This window comes from Heterodontus francisci, chromosome 11 (genome assembly GCF_036365525.1).
Source record: "Heterodontus francisci isolate sHetFra1 chromosome 11, sHetFra1.hap1, whole genome shotgun sequence".
Lineage (NCBI taxonomy): Eukaryota > Metazoa > Chordata > Chondrichthyes > Heterodontiformes > Heterodontidae > Heterodontus > Heterodontus francisci.
Genome location: NC_090381.1, coordinates 101,127,542 through 101,143,051, shown reverse-complemented (window position 1 = coordinate 101,143,051; position 15,510 = coordinate 101,127,542). Strand labels below are relative to the sequence as shown.

Genomic DNA, 15,510 nt, shown 5'->3' with positions numbered 1-15,510 from the left:
CCCTCCGCCTCCCGAATGATCCGAAGTTCATCCAGCTCCAGCTCCAGTTCCCTAATGCGGTTCTCGAGGAGCTGGAGTTGGGTGCACTTCCCACAGATGCAGTCAGCAGGGACACTCTTGGCGACCCTTACCTCCCACATTCTGCAGGAGGAACATACAACTGCCTTAACCTCCATTCCCACTATTCTAAATTCCCAACAAATCTACTGAAAAACCAAAAACAAAAAGTCAAAACTTGTTAGGTTAGCAATCCAACGGACAGAACTTCTTAAATAAAAAGCTTACCTTATCAACACACCAGAGTCCTTTTTTTTGGTTAGAGGAGGAGGGTGGGTGGGAGACACTACACGTGTAATGTCTCGGGTACAGCCACCACACAAATAAATACTTTTTACTTACCCAGCAGTCCCCTGGTCCTCCGAAAACAAAAGGGAATTCACTTTTAAACTTACACTGAAATTGACTTCACAGCTGTAAGCCCGCTCCTGCACCTCCGTTACTATCAAAGCTACAGTCACCGAAACTAAAAGAAAGAGATTTTACACCACACAAATAAATACTTTTTACTTACCCAGCAGTCCCACTGGTCCTCCGAAAACAAAAGGGAATTCACTTGTGGTGACTTTGTCCTGGAAGGTATTGTGCTTCTTCTGCATTGTTGGAGCAGCACTCATCCAGGCAAGTGGAGAGTATTCCATCACACTCCTGACTTGTGCCTCGTATACAGGCTTTGGGGAGACAGGAAGTGAGTTGCTAGGCACAGAATTCCCAAACTCTTACCAGCTCTTGTGACTACAGTATTTATATGGCTGATCCAGTTAAGTTTCTGGTCAATGCTAAATGCCAGGATATTGTTGGTGGGGGATTCAGCGATGGTAATGGCATTGAATGTCAAGGGGAAATGGTTGGATCCTCTCATTGGAGATGGACATTGCCTGGTATTTGTGTGGTGTGAAATCTACTTCCCACCCATCAGCCCAGGTCTGAACATTGACCAGGTCTTGCTGCATGTAGGCATGGACTGCTTCAGTAGGTGAGGAGTTGTGAATGATTCTGAACACTGTGCAATCATCAACGAACATCCACGCTTTTGACCTTATGTTGGAGGGAAGGTCATTAATGAAGCAGCTGAAGATGATTGGGCCTTGAACACTACCCTGAGGAACTCTTGCTGCAATGTCCTGGAGATGATATGATTGACCTCCAACAATCATAAACATCTTCCTTTGTGCTTGGTATGACTCCAAATAGTGGAGTGTTTTTCCCCTAATTCCCATTGTCTTCAATTAATGAATCTGTAATTGTATTTAGTTACGAGTTTACTTGAAATTTCTCTTTAAATAGTTCCCTGTTTTATTGTAAATGCAGATGCTTTATTTTTGTTTCAGAAATGGATATTTTTGACCAAATTTTGTTTCTTGTCTGAAAAAGGACAGATCAGCTACCGTATCTGGTATCCCAAGGTAAGCATTAATTGTAGAGCAGACACAGTTTCTGGTAGTTGGAAAAATGACAGGAAATTGTCCGGGGTCCCAATGAAAAGATGTAAGTAATTAATAGCCCTGTTGATGGACAGTGTTTTGCACTGTCTGGACACCAGTAAAGTTAGTTGAGGCAGTTTTGTATTAAATAACTTGATTGATAGAGATTTACTTTTCTGAATTATATTTATGTATTTTTTTAAAAATTTGATTCTATGTCTATTGAATGATGTTTTGAGCAGGTCTGTGAAATTGAATGTCAGAAGTTGTTCAGGAGTGGCCCTGGTGAATTGCCTTATATTTTCCTCTCCCCTGCTATCTCTCATTATTTGTGGAGAATCCTCTGGTTATGGTCCTAGAGTGTGTCTGACCAGTACCTATTAGTTGGGAATGTATCAGTACGCAGTTGAACTATATTTCCTGGAATCTGGATGTGGTTGGTAAGAGGATTGTGCCAATTAAAGGGACTTCTGAAATGAAGGAGGTAACAACAACAGCTACTTGTATTTATATAGCACATTTAACAGAAAACATCCCAAGGCGCTTCACAGGAGCATTATAAAGCAAAATTAGACACCAAGCCACATTAGGTGATATTAAGGCAGGTGGCCAAAGGCTTGAAAAAGAGGTATGTTTTAATGAGTGTCTTAAAGGAGGAAAGAAAGTTAGAGAGGCAGAGATGTTTAAAGAGTGAATTCCAGAGCTTAGAACCTAGGCAGCTCAAGGCACAGCCACCAGAGGAGGAACAGTTAAAATCGGGGATGCCCAAGAGGCCAGAATTATGTAAGTGCAGATATCTTAGAGGGTTGTAGGGCTGGAGGAGACTACAGAGATAGGGAGGGGCGAGGCCATGGAGGGACTTGAAAACAAGAAGGAGAATTTTAAAATTGTGGTGTTGCTTGACAGGGAGCCAATATAGGTCAGTGAGCACAGTGATGATGGCTGAATGGGACTTGGCGTGAGTGAGGACACAGGCAGCAGAGGTTTGGGTGACTTCAGGTTTACGGAGGGTAGAATGTGGGAGGCCAGCCAGGAGTGGGTTGGAATGGCCAAGTCCAGAAGTAACAAAGGGATGGATGAGGGGTTCAGCAGCAGATGAGCTGAGGCGGGGCAGATTCGGGCAAAGTTACAGAGGTGGAAATAGGTGGTCTTAGTGATTGTGCACATATGTGGTAGCCAGCTCCTCTCGGGGTCAAATGTGACCCCAAGGTTGTGTAGAGCATCAGGTGGTTGCCAAGGAGAGGGTTGGAGTCAGTAGCGAGGGAACAGAGTTTGTAGCAAGGACTGAAGACAATGGTTGTGGTCTTTCCCCATATTTAATTGGAAGAAACTTTTCTTCCTGCAATACTGAATGTCTGACAAGCAGTCTGATAATTTAGCAACAGTGGAGAAATTGAGAGATGGCAGAGAGTTAGAGCTGGGTGTCATCGGTGTACATGTGAAAACAAATGTTGTGTTTTCAGATTATATCGCCGTGGGGCTGCACGTAATTTTCAGCTAACTGGATCCCATAGGTTCGGGGAACCTGCCCCTCGATATTATTCTCCATTGACTTCAATGGGGTGTAAAACGAGCATGGCACCCAATCTTGTCGGTTTCCCAAGGATCAGGTTAAAATTGCCCCCAAACTGTCCGTGTTTGGCCAAGCACAAGTCCTTTTTTTTTTTTTCTCTTCACTCCTTATCAAGTTTTTACTTTAGAAAATAATTGTGAGAATGAATTTGCCAAAAAGGTGGGGAACGTATCTAGGACAGGTGCTTGAAATTAAAATATTTTTCCATGTCTGCATGTGGCTTACACGACAAGGCAGAAATTGTGTTTGCTGAGTAAGCTTAGAATTAAATGATGATGAAAGGTTACAGATCTGAAATTTTAACTCTGTTTCTCTTTACAGTTGCTGCCAGACCTGCTGAGTATTTCCAGCATTTTCTGTTTTTTAGAATTAAAGGAGCCTCACTGAACAGAATTTCTTTTGAACATGAAGAAAACACTGTATTACAGTGGTGTTTTATTTTTGAGATATTTAATGGATTCTTTTGGGCCTCCTTATCTCGAGAGACAATGGATACGCGCCTGGAGGTGGTCAGTGGTTTGTGAAGCAGCGCCTGGAGTGGCTATAAAGGCCAATTCTGGAGTGACAGGCTCTTCCACAGGTGCTGCAGAGAAATTTGTTTGTCGGGGCTGTTGCACAGTTGGCTCTCCCCTTGCGCCTCTGTCTTTTTTCCTGCCAACTACTAAGTCTCTTCGACTCGCCACAATTTAGCCCTGTCTGGATTAGGGTTACTGAAAACATCAAAAAGTACTCTTTTTGGAGATGTCTGATTAACATTCCAGTCACCTTTTCCACTCAGTGGTAGTAATTTGACCTGCTAATCCCATGCTTTGCCAATGCTGCTCAATTTGCACTGCAAGGAGGTGCATGAAAGCAACCAAGAGTGATTTATTTTCTTCCTTCTGCAATAATAACCATGGGTGGCATTATTAGTCATGAGTGCAGCCATATCATACCATGTTATTGTGCAGTACATTCGTACACCAATTTGTACTCTTAAAATACTTGGTTCAAGTATGGGGCAACCCTGAAAATAGTAACCAAATATTTTCATTATATTGTGTATTAAAGTGTTTTCATATACCCTCTCTAGGAGAAACATAATGTGAATTTACTGTTTTACTATGATGAAAAGACCCAATGGCCCTCAGTGTATAAGAATAGCTCAAAGGTAGGCCTGGCAACAAAACACAGCTGAATAAGCACTATATATTGGTACAAGTTCAGATAAAGTACTTTTACTGTTAATAAAGTGGATGATTTTAGTAACTAATGTTTCAGCAGAATGTGTAATTGTTAGTCAAATCCACCTTGCGCACACAATACAGGTATATGTACTTCACCTGTATCTCTTTAATAAATATTTACCACCATTTTGTACAAAAACTTGTACTCCTTTTTGTTCATCAACATTTGGAGTTCTGACATGAGTTTTCCAGATTCAGCCTATCTTAGTGCAGCTTCTAAGTTTTTTTTTGTCAAGCAATTGTGAGCAGTGCTTTAACTTAACTTTATTATAGTGATTGCTGAGAATGTTGACTCTTACAACCAAATTACAATACTGCTTCTGCTCCTGCTACCCATCCAGAATGCAGTTGGATGCAGCCTGCCCCAGCTGCCATGTGCTCTGTTGGAGCTGCTTGTTACTGGTTGGATGTATTTTCTTCTGCCGGCCTGAAGTGGTTATTCTAATTTGGTCGATCTGACCACAATGATCGCTCTACTCTCCATACAATGTTTCTAGTGTTTCCATCATGGTGAAGTCCATAGTTTTCAGTGGTATTACACATCAGTTTAGCAGTAACCAAGGAAGTAAAGCATTAGTATACACATTTTGTATTGCCATTTTACGAACAAACACACACAAAAGGTTTAAGTACATGTACATGTGCCATGTGAATGAGTATTCTGCTTACATGCCCAGCATTATTCATTTTCTATTTACTAATCAAAAATGCATTCAACCAGATGTGCCTAATGCATTAACACTGCCCTAGAATCTAATATTTGAACCCCTATGTGTACACAGTCTGTGAAAAGTAATTTCATTTAATTATTCCTATAAAAACTAGTGTTACTAAATCATTGCAGAATAGCAGTGGTGCAACTTCACACACTACTTCTTCCTGTGGAACTTTCCCCCAAACGGTACCATTGATTGGATTTCTGTGGAGCCATGTTTGCTGGAGCATGTGACAGGAAATAGGTGTGTCTCCATTACCCACCCAATTGGCCCCTCTTCAGCCAAGACCGTATTGTTAGGAGCACAAATCTTGATCAAGCAGGAGTTTAGTTTTTAGTTTTAGTTTTAGAGATACAGCACTGAAACAGGCCCTTCGGTCCACCGAGTCTGTGCCGACCATCAACCACCCATTTTATTAGTTATTAGAAAGGGATTATGAACTGTGACCTTTCCCCTCTCTAGCTCAGGGTACTGAGACCAATTCTAACACCTGAACTGCTGCATTTATATCCAGGAATTCAATTGAGACCAGAGATTGATCCTGAAATCTCCCAACCTATATGGCTCTGTTACCACACTTAACTGAGCTATTGGAAGAGCCTGTTGGATATACTTGCTAGGTCACTGTTGGTAATTTGTATTTGGAACTGACTTTGAATACTTAGAAATTCTGCCCATATTATCAATTAATTCTGGATAATGTTTAATCAGGACTGCTGGAGTAAAGAAGCAGTGGCTGCCAATGGAAATAATCAGCTGTTGAACCTCACTCAAAGCTTTCTGTTGTCTGGCTGCCAGGTATGTACTCTGTATTTTTATGTGTGTGTTTGCACTCACTAAGGCCAGAATGATACAGTGAGGGAAAGCAACATTTTTTCATGATTTTTTTTCTCTCCTTAGGCCCAAAACGTATAATGTATTTAGAAATGATTTGAGAAAGAAAAGGTGAGGTGATGTAGCTGTACTTATTAGTGATAACAATGGCAGGAGAAAAAGGTGGGGCAAGACAGAAATAGAATCCATGTGACTAGAAATAAACAATAATAAAGGATCAATCACACAGTATTGGTAGGAGTGACCACCACACAGTCATTGTGGAGATGAAGTCCTGCCTTCGCATTGAGGATACCTTCCATCGTGTTGTGTGGCACTACCACCGTGCTAACTGGGATAATTTCGAATAGATCTAGCAATGCAAAAGTGGGCATCCATGAGGCGCTGTGGGCCATCAGCAGCAGCAGAGTTGTACTCAACCACAATCAGTACCCTCATTGCCCGGCATATCCCCACTCTACCATTACCGTTAAGCCAGGAGACCAACCCTGGTTCAATGAAGAGTGCAGGAGGGCATGCCAGGAACAGCACCAGGCATACCTCAAAATGAGGAGTCAACCTGGTGAAGCTACAACTCAGGACTATCTGCGTGCCAAACTGCGTAAGCAGCATGCGATAGACAGAGCTAAGCGATCGCATAACCAATGGATCAGATCTAAGCTCTGCAGTCCTGCCACATCCAGTCGTGAATGGCGGTGGACAATTAAACAACTAACTGGAGGAGGTGGCTCCAAAAATATCCCATCCTCGATGATGGGAGGGGGCCCAGCACATCAGTGCAAAAGATAAGGGTGAAGCATTTGCAACAATCTTCAGCCAGAAGTGCTGAGTTGATGATCCATCTCGTCCTCCTCCTGAAATCCCCAGCATCACAGATGCCAGACTTCAGCCAATTCGATTCACTCCGCGTGATATCAAGAAACGACTGAAGGCACTGGATACTGCAAAAGTTATGGGCCCTGACCATATTCTGGCAATATTACTGAAGACCTGTGCGCCAGAACTCGCCACGCCCCTAGCTGGAGAGGCACTTTAATCTTGACTGTCAGCCTGTTAAGGATGAAAAGCTTCCCATTGAGGCGAAACTCAATCATGACCCCTTGTGGAAGTTGGTCGCGAGTGAGTTCCATGTCCGGGCCTTGCTTGACTCCCATTCGCATTTGAAAGGGCTCGGACTCCAATCCATTACAAAGAATGGTTGCTGTCATACCATCATGCAAGAGTCGCAGGATAGTATCATATTTTGATGGGCATCCAAGCCTCTGGGGTACTTTACAAAGAGGTTAATAAGGGCCATATAGAGCACTTTGCGTTGCTCCGGGCACTTTCTTGGATTTGCCGAGCGACAAAGATTATATCTTTGGTTCCCCTGGATGGCTGGAAACTACATTATGTCTCTGGAAGTATGTCTTCACTGACAGGTAGGAGGCGATTATGGAGGATTTGTGTGAAAATCTTCCCCACTGTGGATGGAAGGAGTATGCCTCTATAGTTCTCACAAATTGATATATCACCCTTCTTGAAAAGTGAAACAATCACGGTGTTGCGGGAGTCAGGAGGTAGTACCTCTTCCCAGATTTTTGAAAAAGGTCTGAGTTTCTGCAAGTGTTCATGACCACCTGTTTTATAGATCTCTGCAGGAATATTGTCTGGACCACACGCCTTGCTGTTCTTCTTTTGTTGGATAGCCTTTTGTGTCAGCAAGTGTTGGCAGCATACCCAAATATGATCTCTCAGACTGATTTAGGGATTGTTTTGATGGTTTTGTCTGATACTGTTGACGTGTGATTGAAAAGGTTCCGGTAGTGCTTCCAGTGGTCTCGGATGGCTGCATCATCTTTGAGAAGAGTAATGCCGTTTTCAGCTTGAATTGGGGAGGGGCCATTTGTTATTGGTTCATGGATGGTTCGATGGCCTGGAAGAAGCTGTGCATGTCGTGCAGATTTGTGTAACGATGGATTTTGTTGACCTTCTCCACCCACCACTTATTCTTGATGACATGTATCATTCTCTGAGCTTCAGATTTGAGTATTAGGTATTCTCATTTTCTGCTGTGATATAGGGTGATTTTTGACACATAATGAAGGCTTGGCGTTTCTGATCGAGAATTTTGTATATTTCTTTATCATTCTTGTCAAATCAGCCTTGGTGCCTGCGAGATTCAACCCCAATGGTCTAGGTGTATGTCTCTTGGATCGTAGATTTGATTTTTGTCCCTTTCACACTGGTATCATTTGAACCTCTGAGAACAAGACAGGAAAAAAGTTGCACCTGGAATTGTTCTCTTGTTTTTATATCCTGGTGAATGTGGGTGTTAAATCTTCTCCCGGATTTCCTTGAGGATCTTTGGTGTTTGGATGCCAGGGATATGCTCATGATGGAGTTTACAAGTTTATGGTCTGTCCAGCAGTCGTTTGCACTTCACATGGCTCGGCTGATGTGCGCATCCTTCCTAACCCTAACAATGACATAGTCATTGGATCAGGGTGTTTCCGCGTTATTGTATATTTATCTATTTGACAAAAGAGTGTGTTTGTGATGGTGATCCCTCGTTCAGTGCACTTGGTGAGGAGGAGAACACCATTGGCATTTAAATTCCCCACTCCTTTCCCAATGTTGCCCTTTCAGACGGTGTAGTTGCGCCCAACGCTGGCATTAACATCTCCCAGTAGAATCAGTTTGTCTGGTTTTGGAACAGTTGCCAATACAGAATCCAGATCTGCATAAAAGAGCTCTTTGGTTTCAAGAGTATAATTGAGTAAGTACTGATGATTATGGCCCATTGCCACTGAGTTGAAGGCATAGGGTATGAGCTGTTCGTTAATGCCAGTTGGAAGTTCTGTAAGTATATCTGCGATTATATTTTTGATGGCATACCCAACTACGTGGATGCGATGATCCTCTTCTGGTTTCCCCTTCCAGAAGCAAGTGTATTCTCCTCCTTCCTGTCTAAGCTGGCCTACTGCAGGGAGTCGCATTTCACTGAGAGCTGCAACATTGATGTTATATCTCACAAGGTCCTGAAAAACTACTGCAGTTCTCCTTTCAGGGCATTCACTGTTTTGATTGTCGATAAGGGTGAGCACATTCTAAGTACAGAAATTCATGCATTTTATTGCTTGTGTGTGTTCTCAACTGCCAAGGGTGGTAATTCCACCAGGTGTAATTTCCTGGTCAGGACAGTTTGGGACAGCCTATGTTTGGGGCACCTTTTCTAGCCCCTTCCTACCCTAAAAGTACTACTCAGTAAATGGATACTGCTGCTGGAGAGCTACTTCTGTCTCAATTCCAAGAGCTCGGTGACCATCAGGCAACCACCACCTACATGCAGATTTGTGACTGGAGACTAGAAGTAAAAGTACGGATGTAGCTAAGTAATAGTGACCATAATATAATCCACTTTAAGATAATAATTGACAAGAATGTAAACATAACAAAGAACAGATTGGAGAGAGGTTGATTTTTGAGGGGCTGAGAATAGAATTTGGAAAAAATAAAATGGCAAACAATGATGTAGAATAGCAATGGGAAACATTTAAAATGGTGTTCAACAAAGTCCAGGAAAATATATTCCGTTGAAGAACAAAATAAACATTAATGAGACACCATGAATGAATAAAGACATAAAGGAAAAATTGAGGGTAAGGAAAGAGGTATACACTGAGTACATGGACAGCAGGAGAAAGCATGACAAGGGAGAATATGAAGAGATTAGGAGAGAAGTCAAATACACAATTAGGAAGGCAAAGCCTATGAAAGTAAATTATCAAGGAATGTAAAATAAAATAGGAGAATATTCTACAGGGACGTGAATTAAAAAAAGAAAAGTTGGGATGGGAATAGGACCACTAAAGTTTGGACAGGATAAAATCCTCAGCAGTACAGCAGAATATAGATAGATTGGAGAGTTGGGCAGAGAAATGGCAGATGGAGTTCAATCAGGGCAAATGCGAGGTGATGCATTTTGGAAGATCCAATTCAAGAGTGAACTATACAGTAAATGGAAAAGTCCTGGGGAAAATTGATGTCCAGAGAGATTTGAGTGTTCAGGTCCACTGTTCCCTGAAGGTGGCAACGCAGGTAAATAGAGTGGTCAAGAAGGCATGCGACATGCTTTCCTTCATCGGACGGGGTATTGAGTACAAGAGTTGGCAGGTCATGTTACAGTTGTATAGGACTTTGGTTCGGCCACATTTGGAATACTGCGTGCAGTTCTGGTCGCCACATTACCAAAAGGATGTGGATGCTTTGGAGAGGGTGCAGAGGAGGTTCACCAGGATGTTGCCTGGTATGGAGGGCACTAGCTATGAAGAGAGGTTGAGTAGATTAGGATTATTTTCATTAGAAAGACGGAGGTTGAGGGGGGACCTGATTTGAGGTGTACAAAATCATGAGAGGTATAGACAGGGTGGATAGCAAGAAACTTTTTCCCAGAGTGGGGGATTCAATTACTAGAGGACACGAGTTCAAAGTGAAAGGGGAAAAGTTTAGGGGGGATATGCGTGGAAAGTTCTTTACGCAGAGGGTGGTGGGTGCCTGGAACGCGTTGCCAGCGGAGGTGGTAGATGCGGGCACGATGGCGTCTTTTAACATGTATCTAGACAGATACATGAATGGGCAGGAAGAAAAGAGATACAGACACTTAGAAAATAGGCGACATGTTTAGATGGAGGATCTGGATCGGCGCAGGCTTGGAGGGCCGAAGGGCCTGTTCCTGTGCTGTAATTTTCTTTGTTCTTTGTTCTTTGTTAGTAATAGGGAAATGGCAGAAATCTATAATCAATTTTTGTCTGCCAGGCTGTTTTGATTGGTCAGTTTAAGGGGCATGTCTAGTACATTTGTTTGGTGGGCAGTGCATTGCAACATGGAGGCACATGGGATTTGCAGAGGTCTGGAGTGCGTGACACGTGTGGTTGCTGACGGTTTGTGGCAACGATGGTGGGGTAGGGGAATTGGTGGAGAACAAAAGGAGCGGAAGGTAAGGGGAGCCCAAAAACAAAGTTACCTTGGCTGGAGAGATTTTTTCCTTGAGGGATGGAAGGAATGGGATGAGGATGGAATGGCATGGAAGGGGTGGATGAGATGATGGAATTGGTTCATGTGGCAAAATGGCAGAGACAGTTATTTGGCACAACTGATTTTGAAAGCTATTCTTTGTCCTAAAAATGAAGATTCAATAGATTTGAATGAAAAAGTTTTAGAAAAGCTCTTGAGTGAGTTAAAAGAATACATCAGCATTGGTTCTTTCGACACAGAAGATAACAGTCTATACCCTCTACACAGTCTAACTCCAATTTAGACTCAAGGAAGGAACAGTTATAATGTTCCTACGTGACTTGAATCCTAAACATGGCCTTTGTAATGGTACACGATTGGTAGTTAGGAAGCTCTTTTCTTCGATGATGGATGCTGAAATTATAACAGGCACATTTCAAGGAAATAGTGTTTATTCCTCGAATAATACAATATTGAGCCCATCAGATGTAAACCTGCCTTTTCAAGAAAACAGTTCCCAATTAGATTTTCATATTCTATGAGTATAAAGAAGTCACGAGGCCAGACTCTTGACAAAATTTATATTTATATTCTTAAGCCTGTTTTTACACATGCTTTATGTAGCTTTTTCCAGAGTGAGAAGTTTTAATTTTGTTAGTCGTTCTGAAAGAATAACCCGAAATTCTGTATTTAAAGATGTACTGTTGCAATAAAGATACTTATTTGACCGCAGATGTTTTGCAGGTCTCTGCGAGTATTAAATATTTACTTTGCTTCAGTATTTACCAAGGAGATGGATCAAGTAGACATGACTTTAGACAATGAGATTTAAGTATGACATTTTTTTTCACTGAGTTGTCGATTGGGAATGCTGTACCTGAAAAGTTGGTGGAAGTTGATTCCATAAATGATTTTAAAAGGGAGTTGAACAGGTACTTGAGGCTGAAGAACGTGCAGGGTTACTGACAAAAAAACGGGGACATGGGACTAAGCACAATAGTGCTTTCAAAGAACTTGCACAGTCACAATGGTCTGAATGGCCTCTTGTGCTATAGTTTCTATGTTTCTATGAATAATAAACTAAAAGAAGATAAGGGCCGGAATTTTATTTCCCTTCCCCCCCCCCCCCCCCCCTCAAAAAGAGTGGGCTGGTGGTTGGGGGGGGGGGGGGGGGTCATAAAATGGAGCACGAGGCTCGGGGGGCCCTTCCCGACCCGCTGCTGCCTCCGCCGCCATTTTATGCGGGGCGATGGTGGCGAGAAACAACCCACCTGCCCCAGGCCAATCAAGGCCCTTAAGTGGCCAGTTAATGGCCACTTAAGGGCCTCCGTCCGCCGCCACAGAGAATTTACAGGTGGACGGCCCAGGCCTGAGAAAGGCCGCCTGTAAAAAGAAGATGGCTTCTGACGGCCTGGGGGTTGGTGGGGGGAGCCTCCTATCGGGCACCATGTGCCTGACAGAGTGCCGCCACCGATGCCCAAACACACCCACCACCCCCACCTAATCATACCCCCTTGCCTCTCCGGGGCCTGACTCATCACCCCTGGCGAGGCCTAAAAAACCTAACTCTTTTCCGTGCTCTCCGTCATCTTGATCATGAAGCTGGGTTGCAGTCCCATCTGTTAGAACTAAGAGTTGCCGGCTCGCTGATTGGCCGGCAGTTCCACTAGGTGGGACTTTCTGCCTCAGACCAATTAAGGGCTTGGGGACCATAAAATCTGGTCTGGATCCCCAGGCCAGTCGAGGCGGGATCGCCAACAACTTTTCGGTCGGTGGACGGCTCCCGTCCGACAAGTGAAAAATTCCCAGCCAAGATCTCTGCTCCAGCCAGATCGCATTTGTGGATTTTGACAGAATGCAAAGGAGAGATAACAGAGGCCCTATTGCACATTTCTAATAATTCATTAAAAAAAGTGTAGTGCGAAAAGATTGGTGGTTAGCTAAAGTTGTATCTGTATTTAACAAGAGAGGGAGCATGTCCAGGGAACTATGGATCAGTCAGCTTAACATCAGTGGTAGATAAATTAATGGATTCCGTACTAAAGAAGAAAATAGAAAAATATGTAGAAACCAAAAATATAACGACTAGTTAGCATGGATTTCAGAAGGGAAAGTCTTGCTTTACCAACGTCATTAAATTCTTTGAAGAGGTAATAGGGAGAGTAGATGAGGGTAAAGTAGTAGATGTAATTCATTTAGTTTTCCAAAACTTATTTGATAAGGCGCCACACAATAAATAAGATCAGAGCTTGTGGAGTTGGGGTAAAATAGCAGAATGTATAGCTAAAATAAAAACAAGAAATGCTGGAATCACTCAGCAGGTCTGGCAGCATCTGTGGAAAGAGAAGCAGAGTTAACGTTTCGAACTAGTTCCGATGAAGGGTCACTGACCCGAAACGTTAACTCTGCTTCTCTTTTCACAGATGCTGCCAGACCTGCTGAGTGATTCCAGCATTTCTTGTTTTTATTTCAGATTTCCAGCATCCGCAGTATTTTGCTTTTATATTAGAATGTATAGCTAACTGGCTCTAAGACTGAAAGCAAAGAGTAGGAGGGTAGCTATTTAGAGTGGCAAAAAGTAGAAAGTGGGTTCCCACAAGGATCAGTGCTTGGACTACTGTTGACAATTTATACTAATAGTTTTGAGCTTGGAATCAAAAACATAATTTCTAAATTTCCAGATGACACCAAATTGGATGAGAGGGATAGTCAATACTGAGGAGGACTGTTGGGGTCTGAAGTTCTGTTCATGGATGATATACCGGTAGATCAAGATAATAGGGTGAACAGGTGTTTGATATTAATTAGTTAATTGTATTCCAATGTGTGTATATATACACACGAGCCCTCTGGCTGTGGGCTGCTAGGAGTGGAGAAGTAAGTTCTGTGGCAAGCAATAAAGAGCCTCTACCTAAGCTTCCTGGTCTCTGTATCTTTTTCACAAACAGGCTTGAAGGTTCTATAACAAGAACTGCAACAGTTACAAGAAGATGTTGGTAAACTTGTAGATTTGGCCATATCTGTGAATTTGAAAATGAATTTTAACACAGATATGTGTGAGGTATTTATTACATTTTGGTAAGAAAAATGAGGTCACCTGTTATTCGGAAAATAAGAATCTCTAAATAGGGTAGAAGAGCAAAGGGATCTGGGAGTACAAATACACAAATCACTAAAAGTAGCAATGTAGGCTGATAGGGCCATTTAAAAAAAAAAATTTAAAAAACGAACTGAACATTATGGTTTATTTAGTTTAGAGATACAGCACTGAAACAGGCCCTTCGGCCCACCGAGTCTGTGCCGACCATCAACCACCCACTTATACTAATCCTACACTAATCCCATATCCCTACCACCTCCCCACTCACCTACCTATACTAGGGGCAATTTATAATGGCCAATTAACCTATCAACCTGCAAGTCTTTGGCATGTGGGAGGAAACAAGAGCACCTGGAGGAAACCCACGCAGACATAGGGAGAACTTGCAATCTCCACACAGGCAGTACCCAGAATTGAACCCGGGTCGCTGGAGCTGTGAGGCTGCAGTGCTAACCACTGCGCCACTGTGCCGCGAGAAGGATATCATTGAAAAGTAAAGAAGTTATGCTGAACATTTATCACACCTACTGTTCTAGTCATACTTATTATAAAAAGGATATAGAGCCACTGGAGAGGATGCATAATAATTCACAAGACTGATACCAGAAATGCAAGGTTACACTCATCAGGAAAGGATGAAGAGGCTAGGTGTCTTTTTTCTTAGAAAAGAGAGGCTGAGGGTTGCCATAATAGAGATCTTCAACATTTTTTTAAAAATTCATTCATGGGATATGGGCATTGCTGGCTAGGACAGCATTTATTGCCCATCCCTAATTGCCATTGAGGAGGTGGTGGTGAGCCGCTTTCTTGAACTGCTGCAGTCCATGTGGAGTAGTTACACCCACAGTGCTGTTGGGAAGGGAGTTCCAGGATTTTGACCCAGCGACAGTGAAAGAATGGTGATTATAGTTCCAAGTCAGGATGGTGTGTGGCTTGGAGGGGAACTTGCAGGTGGTGGTGTTCCTTTGCAACTTCTGCCCTTGTCCGTCCTTCTAGGTGATGGGGATCGTGGGTTTGGAAGTTGCCTTGGTGCATTGCTACAGTGCATCTTGTAGATGGTACACAATGCTGCCACTGTGCGTTGCTGGTGGAGGGAGTGAATGTTTGTGGATGGGGTTGCCAATCAAGTGGGCTGCTTTGTCTTAGATGGTGTCGAGCTTCTTGAGTGTTGTTGGAGCTGCACCCATCCAGGCAAGTGGAGGGTATTCCATCACACTCCTGACTTGTGCCTTGTAGTTGGTGGACAGGCTTTGGGGAGTCAGGAGGTGAGTTACTCGCCGCAAGATTCCTAGCTTCTGACCTGCTCTTGTAGCCATGGTATTTATATGGTATTTCTGCCTTGGTGGGATTCAAACCCACTAGTCCAGTGACAATACCACCACGCCACTGTCTCCCCTCATTATGAAGGGATTTGATCGGGTAGGTGTCAAGAAGATATTTCCACTTATGTGGGAGATACAAACCAGCGGCCATACATATAAGGTAGTGACCAATTAATCCAATAGGGAATTCAGAAGAAAGTTCTTTGCTCACGAATGGTAAAAATATGCAATTTGCTACCACAAGGGGTAGTTGAGGCTAACAG

The 15,510-nt window shown here is 43.0% G+C and overlaps 1 protein-coding gene across 1 annotated transcript in view; it reads left to right on the top strand.

Moving 5' to 3' along the window:
• LOC137374942 (transmembrane protein 145-like) overlaps nt 1-15,510 on the top strand; it is an 83,028-nt gene that overhangs the window by 10,175 nt on the left and 57,343 nt on the right. The window contains exon 2 of the mRNA XM_068041555.1: nt 1,389-1,463. The gene's annotated coding sequence lies outside the window, so the exon portion shown is untranslated. The remainder of the gene's footprint in view (nt 1-1,388; nt 1,464-15,510) is intronic.